Source organism: Alligator mississippiensis, chromosome 1, assembly GCF_030867095.1.
Source record: "Alligator mississippiensis isolate rAllMis1 chromosome 1, rAllMis1, whole genome shotgun sequence".
In the NCBI taxonomy this organism is placed as follows: domain Eukaryota; kingdom Metazoa; phylum Chordata; order Crocodylia; family Alligatoridae; genus Alligator; species Alligator mississippiensis.
The window spans coordinates 282,341,038-282,355,190 of NC_081824.1; positions in this window are offsets into that span (position 1 = coordinate 282,341,038).

Genomic DNA, 14,153 nt, shown 5'->3' on the forward strand with positions numbered 1-14,153 from the left:
CAAATTTAGGCTGGCCATTAGAAAGAACTTATTCACAGTAAGGGTTGCCCAAATCTGGAATGGGCTTCCAAGGGAGGTGGTGCTCTCCCCTACTCCGAGGGTCTTCAAGAGGAGACTGGATAAGCACCTAGCTTGGGTTGTCTGACCTGAGGCACCTTTTAATCATTGTGTGTGTCCTCCACACTATCCGTGATACCAAGGGAGAGGTATTTCATGAAGCCTGAGGAGAGGAGGCATGGTGTACAGACCAGACATAGTGTACTGAGTATATGCACTGCTAGGGGGGTGGAGAGAGTGAGCCCCCTGATGTTGAGAGCACCAGCACCACACACTGTCAGGGAATCTGTGTCTATGAAGCCCTGTCTGACTACCTCCTGGCCCTCGGAGGCCAGGGGTCCTCCCTGGATGAATAGGGCTGGAGGACTTTGAGTCCTCAAGTGCCCATGCCCTGGCACTGGGAAATGGATATCCTGAACTGGGCTTCTTTGGCCCAACATCATTTCTGAACTGGCGCCACCCTCTCATTAGAGCTTTTGTCATACACAGGAAGCAATCACTCAGCAATCATTCAGCTAGCAGCATTCAAACTGCTGCTCAGATCACATGCCCAAAACACATAGGCTGCATCCAGATGAGTGCAGTCATGTGGTATGTGGTGCCACAGATATGTCTGCAGTGTCACATACTGCACATTCATCTGTTCTGCACTCTGCAAGATGGTAGCATGGGGGGTGGGGGGTGGGTGACTCTGGAAGATCCCAGGGTCAAAAAAAAAAAAATGGAAAAAGAAAATGGACTGGTGCACACAGGTGCAGCATGAACCACCCAAAGCCAGAGCCTGGCCATCTGGAGCCATGCTCCTGCTGCTGGTCAGGCTCCAAACAGTAGGTTCACCACTGATGCAAATCCAAAAGGCCCCCAGAACCCCAGTTAAAGCTGGTGGGGCCATCCCAGTGCTGGCCCCCTACCCCACCCAGGGTAACCTGCCCTGCACCAGAGGTCACTTGGCACATGTATTCCCCGGGGACAAGCAGCAGCAGCACAAGGTGTATCACTACTTTTTGTCATCAGTGGGGAAAAAATCCATGCTCATCTGGATGTGCCCACAGAGTCCACCAAAGAAACATCAAGCATGCCAAACACACAGGCAGTCCTGGCTCACTTACCTTCCCAGAGCAGGTGCCTGGTGCCTGATGCCTGGCTTCTCATCCTCTTCCCCTTCCTCCCAGCAACTGTTGGAGTGTGGTAGGAGAGGTTTCTAAAAGGGGTGAAATAACTTGGAGAATCAGTTAAGGATGCAGAATGAAGAGGAGATTGGGGTCACGGAGATTATCGAAGAGGCAAAACTAAACACACTTGGAGATGAAGCACAGGGAAGAAGCATTAAGCCTTGCACACTAATTCCTTAACTTGGGAGTGAAGATGAAGAACTTCTCTGCATAGGAGCTGGACAGATGGGTGATCCTGGAATCATTCTCCACCAGAGAGGGCTGTGGGGTGGTGGTGGGAGAGGCAGCTGCAGAATAGGAGGCATCACCACAGCAGGGACCACTCCTGCATAGGACTCCTCATCCTTTTCCCTTGGGTCTTAGTCTTCCTCAATGAAAACGCCAAACCTGCCACACCTGGATTCCACCTCGTGCAGGGAAACTAAGTATGGGGGTTGCCCATACCTACCATTGCTGAGACACTCCCCAGAATAGGATCCAGACCAGGATAGGGGTAGCAGGGAGCAGAAAAGAGCTCCTGCTGGCCTCATGTCTAGCAGGTTGATGAGATGGGGGAGACAGGCTCTGATGCATGGTGGGCTGGTGTGGTAGACCCTCCCCCTGGTGCCAAGTTCTCCTGTGTCTCACCAGAACTGTCTTGGAACTGCTTGAGTGTCCTGTGTATATGGGGTGAGTACCAGTTCTGGGGGATGAAGATCAGCTCAGGGAGGAGGATGGTGTCACAGATGGCCCTTGCCTCAGGCCCTGGGCACCCCAACCTCTCACCCACTGCTACCCACTAGAGGTGGTCCTGAAAGAGGCCTTTCTGTTTCCCCGAAAACACAGAAGCCTGGTTCCCTCACCCTGGTTCCCTCACCCTGTTTGGAGTTCACCGTCTACTCCTCTTGCTCTCAGTCAGGGTGTGGTGGAGACCCTGCATGATATAATATATCATCAGGGTCTATAGGACCTCTGTAAAAGGCAGTGCTGCCATTAAATGGGGGTTTGAAGGTGACATCAAAGTGGTCCAGGACCCTGTCCATGAACTCCTTCTTTTGGCACTGTAAAACTGCCAGACTCACTGAGGCATAGGTTGCCTCCTCAAAACAGCTGGTGGCCATCTTGAGCCCTGTTCCTTCACCAAGGTATAGACATTCCAGCCTGAAGTTGTCCCATCTCCATATCTGGAGTCTTTCCTCATTCCTCTCCACCAGCTCCTGGTGCCAGAAATTAGTTGTGCATACCCAACACTCAGAGGCAATAACCAAGGCCTTCAGGATCTCCTCCTTGCTCTTTGATACCTCTTATAGACATTCCTCATGTACTCTGCAGGTGTGCACTCCACACCCCCCCACCCCCCCAGCCTTGAGCAACCACGGCTGCCTCTGTGCACTGTCATCCCTCACAAAGGTGGCTCCCGCAGACTTTCTCCAGGAATTGGATTAGATGGGAGGGGAAGGGTGGGGGGAGGGCGGCAAGAGTGCTGGAGTGCCACTTGCAAGCCTCTCCAGGTACATTGCTCAGGATTCAACCTGGCTGCAGGAACAGATCATTTGAAAGAACAATTACTACATGGGATTTCTGCCATCACAACAGTGCCTTTCTTGTACTGGGAGGGAGGAAGGGAAGTAAGGAGGGAAGGAGAGGGAATATTTGACATGGGGAATTTTTTTCTCATTTCTGCTGTACTATAACTTCAGTGGTTCTCATAGATATCTGTGTGTTATCTCCTGACCCTGACCTCAGTGTCCTCCTCTCTGACACCCAGTCCCATGACATTGTCAACTGGGACAGGGTGCAGAGAGCTAGCACTTGTACATTTTTTGCACTGCCTGCAGAGCTAATATACTCTTTTAGGGCACTTTTACATGTGCTCTGGAAGTGGGAGGGTGCTTTAATTAAACCGGCTCTGAAAGCCTGTGGCTGTAGTGGAATACAGTGGAATACTTCCCTGGATCTGCTGGCAACACACTTACTAAAGCAGCACAATATGCCATTAGCCTTCTTGGCAACGAGGGCATGCTGCTGACACATATCCATCTTATTGTCCACTGTAACCTCCAAGTCCTTTTCTGCAGAAATGACTGTCCTAAGCCCATTTTAATGTGAATTAAAGCCTGAGACAATCAGACCAAGGGTAAACCTGATTTCTGTTTTTACCCTTTGTGAGTATTGTGCAACAAACAGGTTTATCAGTGTTATGTCAGAAGAGTGCTCTACCCATTTATAAACTTGAGTGATGGGGGAGAAGTGAAACAAAGAATATAAGTGAAAGCTTACAGAAAAATTTAAATATCCATATTTCACTTTCTTAAAGGAATAACTACAGTTTTTTAAATTTTGGGCAGAAAAAGTCTTATGATTGATTGCATGTAGGATGTAATTTTAGTAGGAACTTTGAAGAAGGACTTAAAATTCAGTGTTGTATGGTGGAAAAGTTAGTTAGAGGTAGAAAAAAGAAAGTTAAAGGTGGAATGGAAACTTCAGTAGAGAGCCATGTGGATGATGCCAGTCACATATGTATAGAGATTTTTTTAATGAAGTTAAAATAAGTGGCCAATATTCTACTCGGTGTAAAAAAAAAAAAAAAAAAAATGACATAAGTAAAAATATTGACTTCAAATATTGAAACATTTTTACTTTTTTTCCCCAAATTTTTACTCCTTTTTTTTAAACAATATTTTTCATAATTCATTCATTGGTTAAATAGGAGTGCTATGACAGTCAGTGAATTAATATTCACACAATCAATTCAGAATTTAAATTTAATTTTACGAAAACAGGTGTTGTAATTGTTATTGCTTACTCAGTTTCATGATTCTATAATATTGATATACAATAGTTAGAATAATAGTAGAGAAATAATATATGAGAAGGGCTATGGATGACAGAGTAAATTTGGGTTAAAAAGGAAGGATGGCTTGCATAATTGCAATAATATGCATGATGATAACAAGAATGTGACCAGGGAGCCAGCAAATAGGGAGTGCAAACACAGGAAACTGTTTGCAAGCAGTTGCTGGAGGCAAAAGGAGGAAGGAGGGGAGAAGCCAGGCACCAAATCCTGCCCAGGAAAGGAAAGTGATCCAGCTGCTTGTGCCTTTTGGTTTTGCTGAGTGTTTGTTTGGGGCATGTTCTCTGAGAAGGTGGGAGTGATTGCTGACTGCTGAGTGATTGCTGATTGTTGATTGTTTAGGAATTGCTGAGTGAGTGATTGCTGCCTGGGCCTGACAGAAGCCCTAACAAGGGGGCTGAGTCAGCCCAGGCTCAGAAGAGGCTCAGTGACCAGGGAGCCAGCGAATGGGGACTGCAAGAAGGGGAAGCAGTTTGCTGGCCAGTTCTTAGGCCAGTTCATGGGTAGCAACATAACCTATTACCATGCAATGGTGGGGACGTGTCGTACCCCACAGCCTCCCACCTCGGACCCATCTGGTGCTTCCTTCCCTTGCATCACTGAGGCCTCTACCCAGATGGAACCCATGGTTCTGGCCCCAACCCAGACAGCTTCATGCTGTGGGGGCTGCCTGGCACAACTGCCAGCAACTGGGAATGGGAGGAAGGTCACCCCCACCTGTGGTGAATGCTCCTTAGTGAGGTCCCTGGAGTCCCAGTTGATTGAACTCCAGGCCCAGGTAGGCAGACATCATGCCATCAAGCCCACAAGCAGGAGATTGATGACTACTACAGTCAGGCTTTTCTCCTGAAGAATGAAGAGAGAAGAGCATTGATGCCTGACTGCATGAAGATGGACAACAGGAAGATCAACTGGGAGCTAAACCCAGGGGATGCTTGAAAGATGGTCATTTCAGTTCCCAAGACATGCAGTATCAGGGTCACTCCTTCCCTGGAACTGAGCAACAGGTATGCACCTCTCACACCACCAGCAGAGACATCAGCAGAAGCACCTGGATGAGGGGGGGCAGCTAGCTGCCACCCTTAAGAAGAGACACAGGGTGGTTGTGGTAGGCGACTCCCTCCTGAGGGACAGAGGGAGTGATATGCTTTCCTGACCCCCTAGCCCGGGAGGTCTGCTGCCTCCCAGGGACCCATATCTGGGACATGGCAGAGAGGATTCTTAAACTTATCCAGCCCTCTGACCACTACCCCATGCTCCTCATCCACGTGGGCATGAATGGCACAGCTTGGAGCGGTCCTGGCTGAGTCCTGAGTGACTACAGGGCTCTGGGGGCTGGGTGCAGATGGTTGGGGTACAGGTAGTTTTCTTCTTGATCCTTCCAGTTATGGGTCACAGGCATAGGAGGGAAAGATGCATATCAAAGAAGCCAAGAGAAGACTGCAGCATTGGTGCCATCGAGAAGGCTTTGGCTTCTTTGGACACATTCTTCACTTCAGAGAGCAAGGCAGTGGTTTGTTAGGAAGGGATGGCCTCCACCTTAGTCTGATGGGAAAGAAGCTCTTCTCAGCCAGAATGGCTGACCAGATTGACAGGGCTTTAAACTAAGATCACCGGGGATGGGAAGACAATCACTAGTGCAAGGACTGGAAATGTTAACTACAGAATCATCAGGTCAGGTAACACAAGAGAACTCACTCCTACCTAAGGATGGGACTCTTCTAAGAGGACAGGGAAGCCCAGGGCTTCTAATGGCAGGCTTAGCTGCCTGTACAAAAATGCCAGGAGCATGGAGAACAAACAGGAGGAACTGGCCCTTCTGCTAAGCAAAAATGAATACAATCTCATAGGGATTATAGAGACCTGGGACTCCACCTATGACTGGACCACAGGTATCAATGGCTATACCTTGTACAGGAGGGATCATGTTGCAAGGAAGGGCAGGGGTATAGCTTTCTACGTGAAGGAGCAGTACACTTCCCTACAAGCAGAGATTGGCCCCCAAGGGGGGTGACTTGAGCCCCTCTGAGTTAGAGGGAGAATGTGATTGAGGGGATATAACTGTAGGAGTCTATTACAGACCTCCTAACCAGGAGAAACAGCTTGAGCACAAACTTGCTAGGGAACTGGCAGAGGCTGCATGCTCTTAGTGCATGGTTCTCATGGGTGATTTCAACCACTCTGACATCTCATGGGAAGAGCATTCAGCCAAATCTGATTGGTCACAAAGCTTCCTTACTTGCATTGACAAGCTGTATTTGAATCATGAAGTCTACAGGCTGACAAGAAATAAGAACCTGCTGGATCTGATACTACGCAAAGGGGCTGATCTAGTCAGTAACCTGAGGACTGAAGAGAAGCTTGATGACAGTGATCACAAGTTGATCACTTTCTCTATCCATTGCAAAGCTGGCAAATCTATCAGCAATGCAGAAATCCTTGACCTTAGAAAAGCTGACTTTCACAAGCTCAGGAGGTTGGTTGTTGAGGCCCTGAGAGACCATGATCTGACAAGGAGGAGAGTCTACAAGGAGTGGTTGCTCCTTAAGGATTGGATCCTAAAAGCACAAGTAAAGTTCATTCTGACCCATAGGAAAGGTAGCAAAAGGGCTGGGAGACCCACTGGATTCAATAGGGAACTCATGGACCTCTTGAGTCTGAAAAGAGAAGCTTATAAGGGATGGAAGTTTGGAACTACCACTAAAGAGGATTATGCAGCACTGACCTGCACCTGTAGGGAGTATACCAGAAAAGCCAAGGCTGAAACAGAACTCAAACTGGCTCTGGGAATCAAGAGTAATAAAAAGTCCTTCTTCAAGTATGTAGGAAGTTGGAAAAAAAAACAAGTGCAATATCAGACCCTTGCTGCACCAAATGGGGCAGCTGACAAGTGACGCCCAGGAAAAAGCTAATCCCCTCAATGATTACGTTGTGTTGGTTTCCAACTGGCGCAAGGGAATCACTCCATTCCTGCATGGGACTTTAAAACCCTTTACAAATTCAATATCTTTCCAGATATAAATTTAAAAAGATGTGACCCTCCCCAGGTTAAAAGGGAATTACAGATAAATTGAAATTGTACCTGCTATGCTCAAATAACTGTTTGAGAACACAAATCTGTCATAGATTTGTAGTGCTGAAAATAGGGATGGAAAACCCACTCTAGCATCTGACATCTGTCTTGCAAAAGAGCTTAGTGGCATCTTATCAAAATACTATATATCAGTCTGAGGCTTGTAATGCTTGTCTAGGATTGTTTTTCCCCCCACGTTCTCTGTCACTTCCATGGAATCTTGATATTTTATTTTATTTGAAGTATTATCCTTGAATTTCTCCTTCAAAATGTCCCCTGCTACTCCTTGCTCACTTTTCCTAGTATATCAATAAGTAAAAATAAACAAGCCAATAAGTAAACAAATAATAAAGGGCCAATGGAAATAGGAAAGCAATTTTCTTTTGGAAATGTATGTAAAATTAAAATGAGCTATTCCTGATTTGCTTTTGCACAAAAACAGACATGGGGGACTCTTCTAGATTGTTCCTTCTTCCCATCTTAACTACTGTTCTTTCAGCCCCCACACACTCATTTTTTGGATTGAGTTGGATGGGCACCTCCTACTTGTGCATTTTCCTTCCCGCTACAGATAAAACTCACATTTACACACATTGTATTCATAATAAGCATCTAACTTGTTTGGCATTTGTTCATAATAAGAATTATGTAAAAAATACCAGAGATGTTATACTTGATTCATCTCTCCCGTTTTGTTTCAAACTTTTACATACTTCCTCCACACCATGTACTTCCTTCCCCTACCATGTTTTCTCCTTCTAGTGACTGGACAAATATAAGGCAAACTGGGCACATCTACATATGCAATTAATGAGACTGAATAAACTCTTCTGCAATGTGTGCTAGAGTTAACTGACCTGGGTAAAACATGTATACATTTACTTACATTTACTTGGTGACAGAAGCAAATTGAGCTTGTTTAGGGCAATTAGGGTAGGGATGCTCCTGGCCTTCTTTTATCTACTTCTGCAGCCAGGGGGATCTTCAGGCTCTGCTGCAGCCAGTCAAAGCCACCCTCAGCCAACCACAGCTGTCCACAGCTGTTTAAAAGGCTGCCTCTCACTGTGTTTTCCAGCCACATGCTTCTCTGGCCCCAAGCAGTCTGCAGCCTTTTGGCACAGCCCTCCAGATTGCTGCCCCAAGAGCCTGTGTCCAGCACTCACATGGATGCTTCTCACCCTCCCCCCAGCAGCAATGACCAGCACCTTGGCCTTCTGCTGGTCACTGCACTAGCCAGACTGCACACCCATGCTGACTGCTGCCTGGCCTGGTTGGGCCTCATGTCTGTTGGCTTCACTCTGCCACACAGCCCTGTGCCTGGCCCATGAGGACCTCTTTCAAGAAGCCTGAGCAGAGAAGGCATGGCATGTTGAGGACATCTGGCACGGGGTGCTGGCAATGCCCCTCTCTCCCCACTCCTCCTGCCCAAGGCCCTGGGTGAGCCACAAACCCAGCAGCAATGGCCAGAGCACTGTATCTGTGAGGTGCTCATAGACCACCTCCTCCACATTCTTCACAGTAGGGCACCTGAGCAGCCACCCATGGACCCCAGTCCCACAGGGCAACCCCAAAACTATGTGCACTGTGGACAGTTTGAAATAAACCCACAACTTTATTTACATCCCCAACAGAGTAACAAACTCCCCCTCCCGCAAAACACCACACTCCCTCCCTCCCTGAGGTGCCCTCTGCTAAAGCGTCCTCCTGGCCCACAGCCCCTGGCTCCTAAAGCCCTTCTTTGCTGAAAAACATGTTCAGGACCTCAGCAGGGTCCATCAGGCTTAGGATGCTATCTAGCTCCCTCAGAAAGGGCATGGATCTGTGGGCAGCCCCGGATTGCATGTTGTGGTCCCAGATATGGACAGACTGCATACTCAGAGCCTTGGCCTTGGCCTAGCACTGCTGGTCAGACCACCAGTGTCTCTGCTCCTGCATCTGCTAGGACATGTCTTTGTAAACATGGGTATTGAACCTTGTCATGTGAACAAACTGCCACTGGACCTTGACATTCTCCCAGATGCCCACCATCTCCTCATGACTCCAGATGGGTCCCTTCCCCTGTATTTCAGTGGGTACAGGGCCCAACATGGTAGCATGAGGGAGGGGACTTGGTGGGTCAGCCCCGGGCAGTGGGTGGTGACCAGCAGTGCTGGGGCCCAGTTCCCAGGGGGCTGGCCAGGACTGGAAGGGTCCTAAGTGGGTCACGTCTGGGCTCCAAGTGGCAGTATTGGGTGGCAGAGGAGCTGCCTGGGCCACAAAGGTCCTGAAGCTGCCAAGTCATGTGGCCCAGCAGCAGGCAGGAGTCTAGCCCCTGGTAGTCAGCTGACCAGGTACAATTTGCAGCCGCATCACCATCTACACATGTGTTTAATCGCACAAATTTACTCTGCTGTCAGACAGTACTTGGGTTTGACAGGACTATCTGAAAGCTGAGTAAATTAGTCTAATCCAGAATAATAGTGGCACACATGTGGCACTAGTGATGCTTTATTGAAGAGCAAATTAGTGTACTGTGTAGTAAAGCGCTCATATAGACGTGCCCACTGAGAGAGATATCTGAACATGAATCTGTATAATTTACAGTATTTCATCTGTACAGTATGGTATATCTGTATAGCACCCATACATGTGCAGTATCATCAATGCTGTGCTATGCATAGGGAATATTGTATTTTGCCTAAAATGAATCTAATTCTCCTCTGGTACAAGTTGACTCCTATTTGCAGCACTCTTCAATATTTTTTTTTTTTCAGGAAGTAAACTTAATTTCATTCTGCCTTCTACAAAAAAAAAAAAAAAAAAAAAAAAAAAAGGCTCACATTTGTGGTTTAGTCCTCAGACTGGAAGTGGAATTATGCTTCAGGCTTGAAAGTTTATAAATTCTAAGGTCAAAAGAAACCATTATGATCATATAGTACAACCTCTATCCATGTAACTTTTTCCTAAACATTTGAATTGTTCCCACTAAGACTATCCTGTTATATAAGAGCAGAGGGACAGGGCTTTGTGAGGGCAGGTAACTTTTCAAAAATATCTATTGATTGTTAGATATGAGATATTGTGTATTTTTAAAGTAATGGAGTAAATTTAAGGTGAAATAGTAGGCTAGACTTTGTACCATTCTCTCCATCAACAGTGGTAGATTCCTTCACATTTCTATCTCCTATATCCATTCCTCTATTCAAAAGGCTGCTCTGCATAGCATGCTCTCTCCACCTTAGAAGTCCATGCTCCATTCACTATTCCTTCTACCTTCTCCTAAAAAATCCCTTCTTTTGTGAAAGCTGCTAGTACTAATCCTGTTGAATCAATTGCTCTGTCCAGAGGACTATTTTGCCAATAAAAACATTAAAGGTGACACTATCATCTGGGTCACCAGTTAGTTTCATCCTTCATTGGCAAAGATGACTGGCCCAACAGGGGGAGGACAGGGAAGAAGAGAGAAAAGAAGTGGGAAATAAAAAAGGAAGGGTAAAAGAGAAAAGGAGAAAAAGAAGGGAAAGGGAAGAGAATGAAGGGGAGGGGTAGAGGCTAGGTCACATGAGTACGTAGATGACTTATAAGTCTGATCTATGCTTTGAACAATCTGCTGCAGCAGGGGCAGGCGTGCAATGAGGAATGGATATGAGAAGTTTTTGTTTTCCTGGCTGCACATTTCTTCAAAGCTTCTGCCATGCATTGCTGTTCAAAGGCCGATGCTCCATGTTGGATTTGGGACCTCCAGGATAGACGGTTGCAGGTGATTTGCTCCCATGACGCTGGGTCAATGTCAAAATTCTTTAGGGACATCTCTAGGGTGTCCTGGTACCGCTCCTTTGGTGTGCCGCAAAAGCGTACTTTGACAGTTCGCCATAGAATACTTTCTTTGGCAGGTAAGTGTCAGGCATTCTTGAGAGGTGACTGGCCCATCTGGGTCACCAGTAGGCTTTGCCTTATCCACAACCACTTTTGAATTGCATCTTTTAGGCATGAAGATTGTCTTATATAAACTTTCTATAGTTCCAAGTTCATTGTTAATGCTCAGCAAGTCATATATTATTTTAATAAGGGTAAAATGACTGTGCCTGTGAATTATGAGTTTGTGCTGAGTGCAAGTTACCATTAAATCAGTTAGTAAAACCTGCCTAGCTACATATATGCTTACAAAGCTTACAACGAAGTGGGTGCTTTCCAACCATCTCTACCAATGACCCGGGATCATAATCAACATGAAGTTTGTGGCTGACCAAGCCTCAGTTCAATACGTTTAGTTGATATCCATTAATCTATTATTTACTTGATTATATGCTATTACTACTTTCATAACCACTACCATCATTGTTATTAGTTTATACAGGGTGTTTATAAGGTCCTTATGCAAATTAAAACTTTAATAACTTTGGATGTACACATGCTAGAAGCAAACTGTAAATGGTGATTAAAAGCATAATTCATCAAGTTTTAACACAATACAGATCACATTTCTGGACTTATAACTACCATCTTTTATGATACATCATTCAATCCGGTTTTCTAACTCATAGAAAACATTTTCCAGTTGCCGCTGAGTGATTTCATGATTTGCATTTGTGATCCTTACTGTATGCATAGTTTAAACTATGCTAAAAAACTTAATTTATTATGCTTTCAATTGTCGTTTACAGTTTGTTTCATGTATATATCCAAAGTTATTAAAGTTTAAAGTTGCACAAGGACTTTATAAACATCCTTATATACAGACATTCATTCATTGCAACTAGGCATCCAGTTGTCTGATACTTGATTTCACCTATATTCTCAGTGATCCAGCTTTAGACAATATTAGCATCCTACTGCTTCTTTAATATTACTGTAGGTATTCATCAGTTTGGAACCAGATACTATAATTTATACATTGGAGTACTATATATTTCCTGGCTCTTAGCTATTTTTTTCTTTTATTATTTTAATAAATATACCATATTTCATTTTATTCAAATATTTACCCAGGCATTTGAATTGAAATCTAAAAACAGTTTAAACTCATAATGCAGATGTTTTATATTACAATAAATAAAAATGAAGTGAGGTAATGCAAAAGCAGTGTGTAATGGAAGTCAATGAGAATGCAGAAAATTTTACTGTGGTCAATTTGAAGATTTTCCCTTTTTCAGCTGATAATTCTGAGTGAAAGTAAAATGAGATATGATGAACACGAAGGACTCCACGTAGGATCATGGGCCAGATCCTATTGCACCTATTACATTTCTAAGTGAATTTAGACACATGTCTACTCCACTCCATTTTAAGACACTGAAAATTGATTAGTACATCTACTTTTGTAACATACCACCATGCTACCCTAAGACTGAGTCACAAGAAAAGTCATTAGGAAAAGGAATGTTTTTATAGTAATACTTTTTCAGGGACTCAATCAAGGTGGAATAATCTTGCCACTTAGGTGATGAGGTCCATTTATGTACCTAATAGGTATAATCAAATCTGATTCTTCCCTACTAGGGCCAATATTTTGAACTTGTGAAAGTAATGATGATGCCCACAGAAGACATGAAACAGACCCATCTTCTTCCAAAACTGATATTGACACTTGGTCCCACTGAAACTCTGTTCCTCCACCGCCTAACCACGAGTCAATGGTTTATCAGCACTATTTTGCATGTATTTTTCACCTACAGTTTTGACTAGGTGTGACTAATATCAGACAGCTTTCTGTACCTCCCACACTTAACCTGCTTCTTTCCTAAAGTTTCTCACAGTAATCCTGATGGGCACCTCAAGAAAATTCAGTTATCATAGCTAATGTCTTTAAGTTTAGTAATACCTGCCAGCAAGTCTCCAGGCCATTTGGAATATCCCAATGTTAATCACTGATGTTTAAACATAAACATCTGAAAGAAAACTATGAATAGAGTTACACAGCAAAACACATTCAAATAGAAATTTCCTTAAAATATAATTTTATCTTACTATGTTAAACTTAATCCATTTACATTAGCCATAAAGGATGTCTTGCTATTTTAAATCAAGAATGACAAAAGTAGAAAAAAGTCCTGTGAGAGGTGTTGGCATTGGATTTGGACCCAGCCCCTATACCTTTTCTTCTGGGCAAGCACAACCCTCAGACCGACCACAACACCTGTCAGTTGATAATAGGCGAGTTTGTTATCTAAAGCAACAATACAAATAATCAAGCAATTCTATATCTATCAATCCTAGGGCTGTCATCACAAAGTATATCTGGTCAGGGTGCAGGCTCCACTCTGAGACTCCTTCTCTTAGGTATCAGCAGTCTGGAGGTGGGATGTCGAGGCCCACAGCCCCACTCCAGTGGGTTGTATGAGATGGGCTGTTGGTATGCCCTTGGGTCATGGTGGCCTCCGGGACTCTTCCTGGAGGATGGGAATGGGTGTGGGGATGGGGACCCCTCTCAGGGAGCAAAATGGGGAGGGACCCTTTGTTAATCTCAAATCTCTGCTTTTGTCCGTGGCTATCTCTGCTTGGCTGTCTCTCTATGGTCACATCCACGTAGCCTTCCAGGCCTTCTCCTAATTTGATCTGTTCTCCCAAAACCAAGACTCAACCCCCCTGCTGCTCTCATGCCTTGTAACTGGTGTCGCTTATCTCGTGTTATGGGACAGTATGGTACATACTTCCTTGGTTCCCAGGCTGTTTTCTACACTATGTGCTCTTGTTGTGTTAGACAACCTGTCTGCCTTGAAGGCTGTGATCTTGTGTTATGGGATGTCCCACTCAGTTCTCAGGCTGTGTCCATCCTTTAGCCTTGTCATGCTAGACAGACCGTCTGCTTCCAGGGCTATATGGAACTTTGTGTGTGAAACCCAGGCTCTTACACATCAATTAACCCCTGCTGCCCATCTTGACCCCTTATAATGCATGTATCTATACCTATAAGCCAATCCCACCCCCCAAAAAAGCCTTTAAATGCTGTTTCTAAGCCAACAAGAGGCAAATGTTCAGGCTTCCAACTTGAAAATAAATTATCCAAATAGAATACGTATACATGTAGATGTAAGTTTAA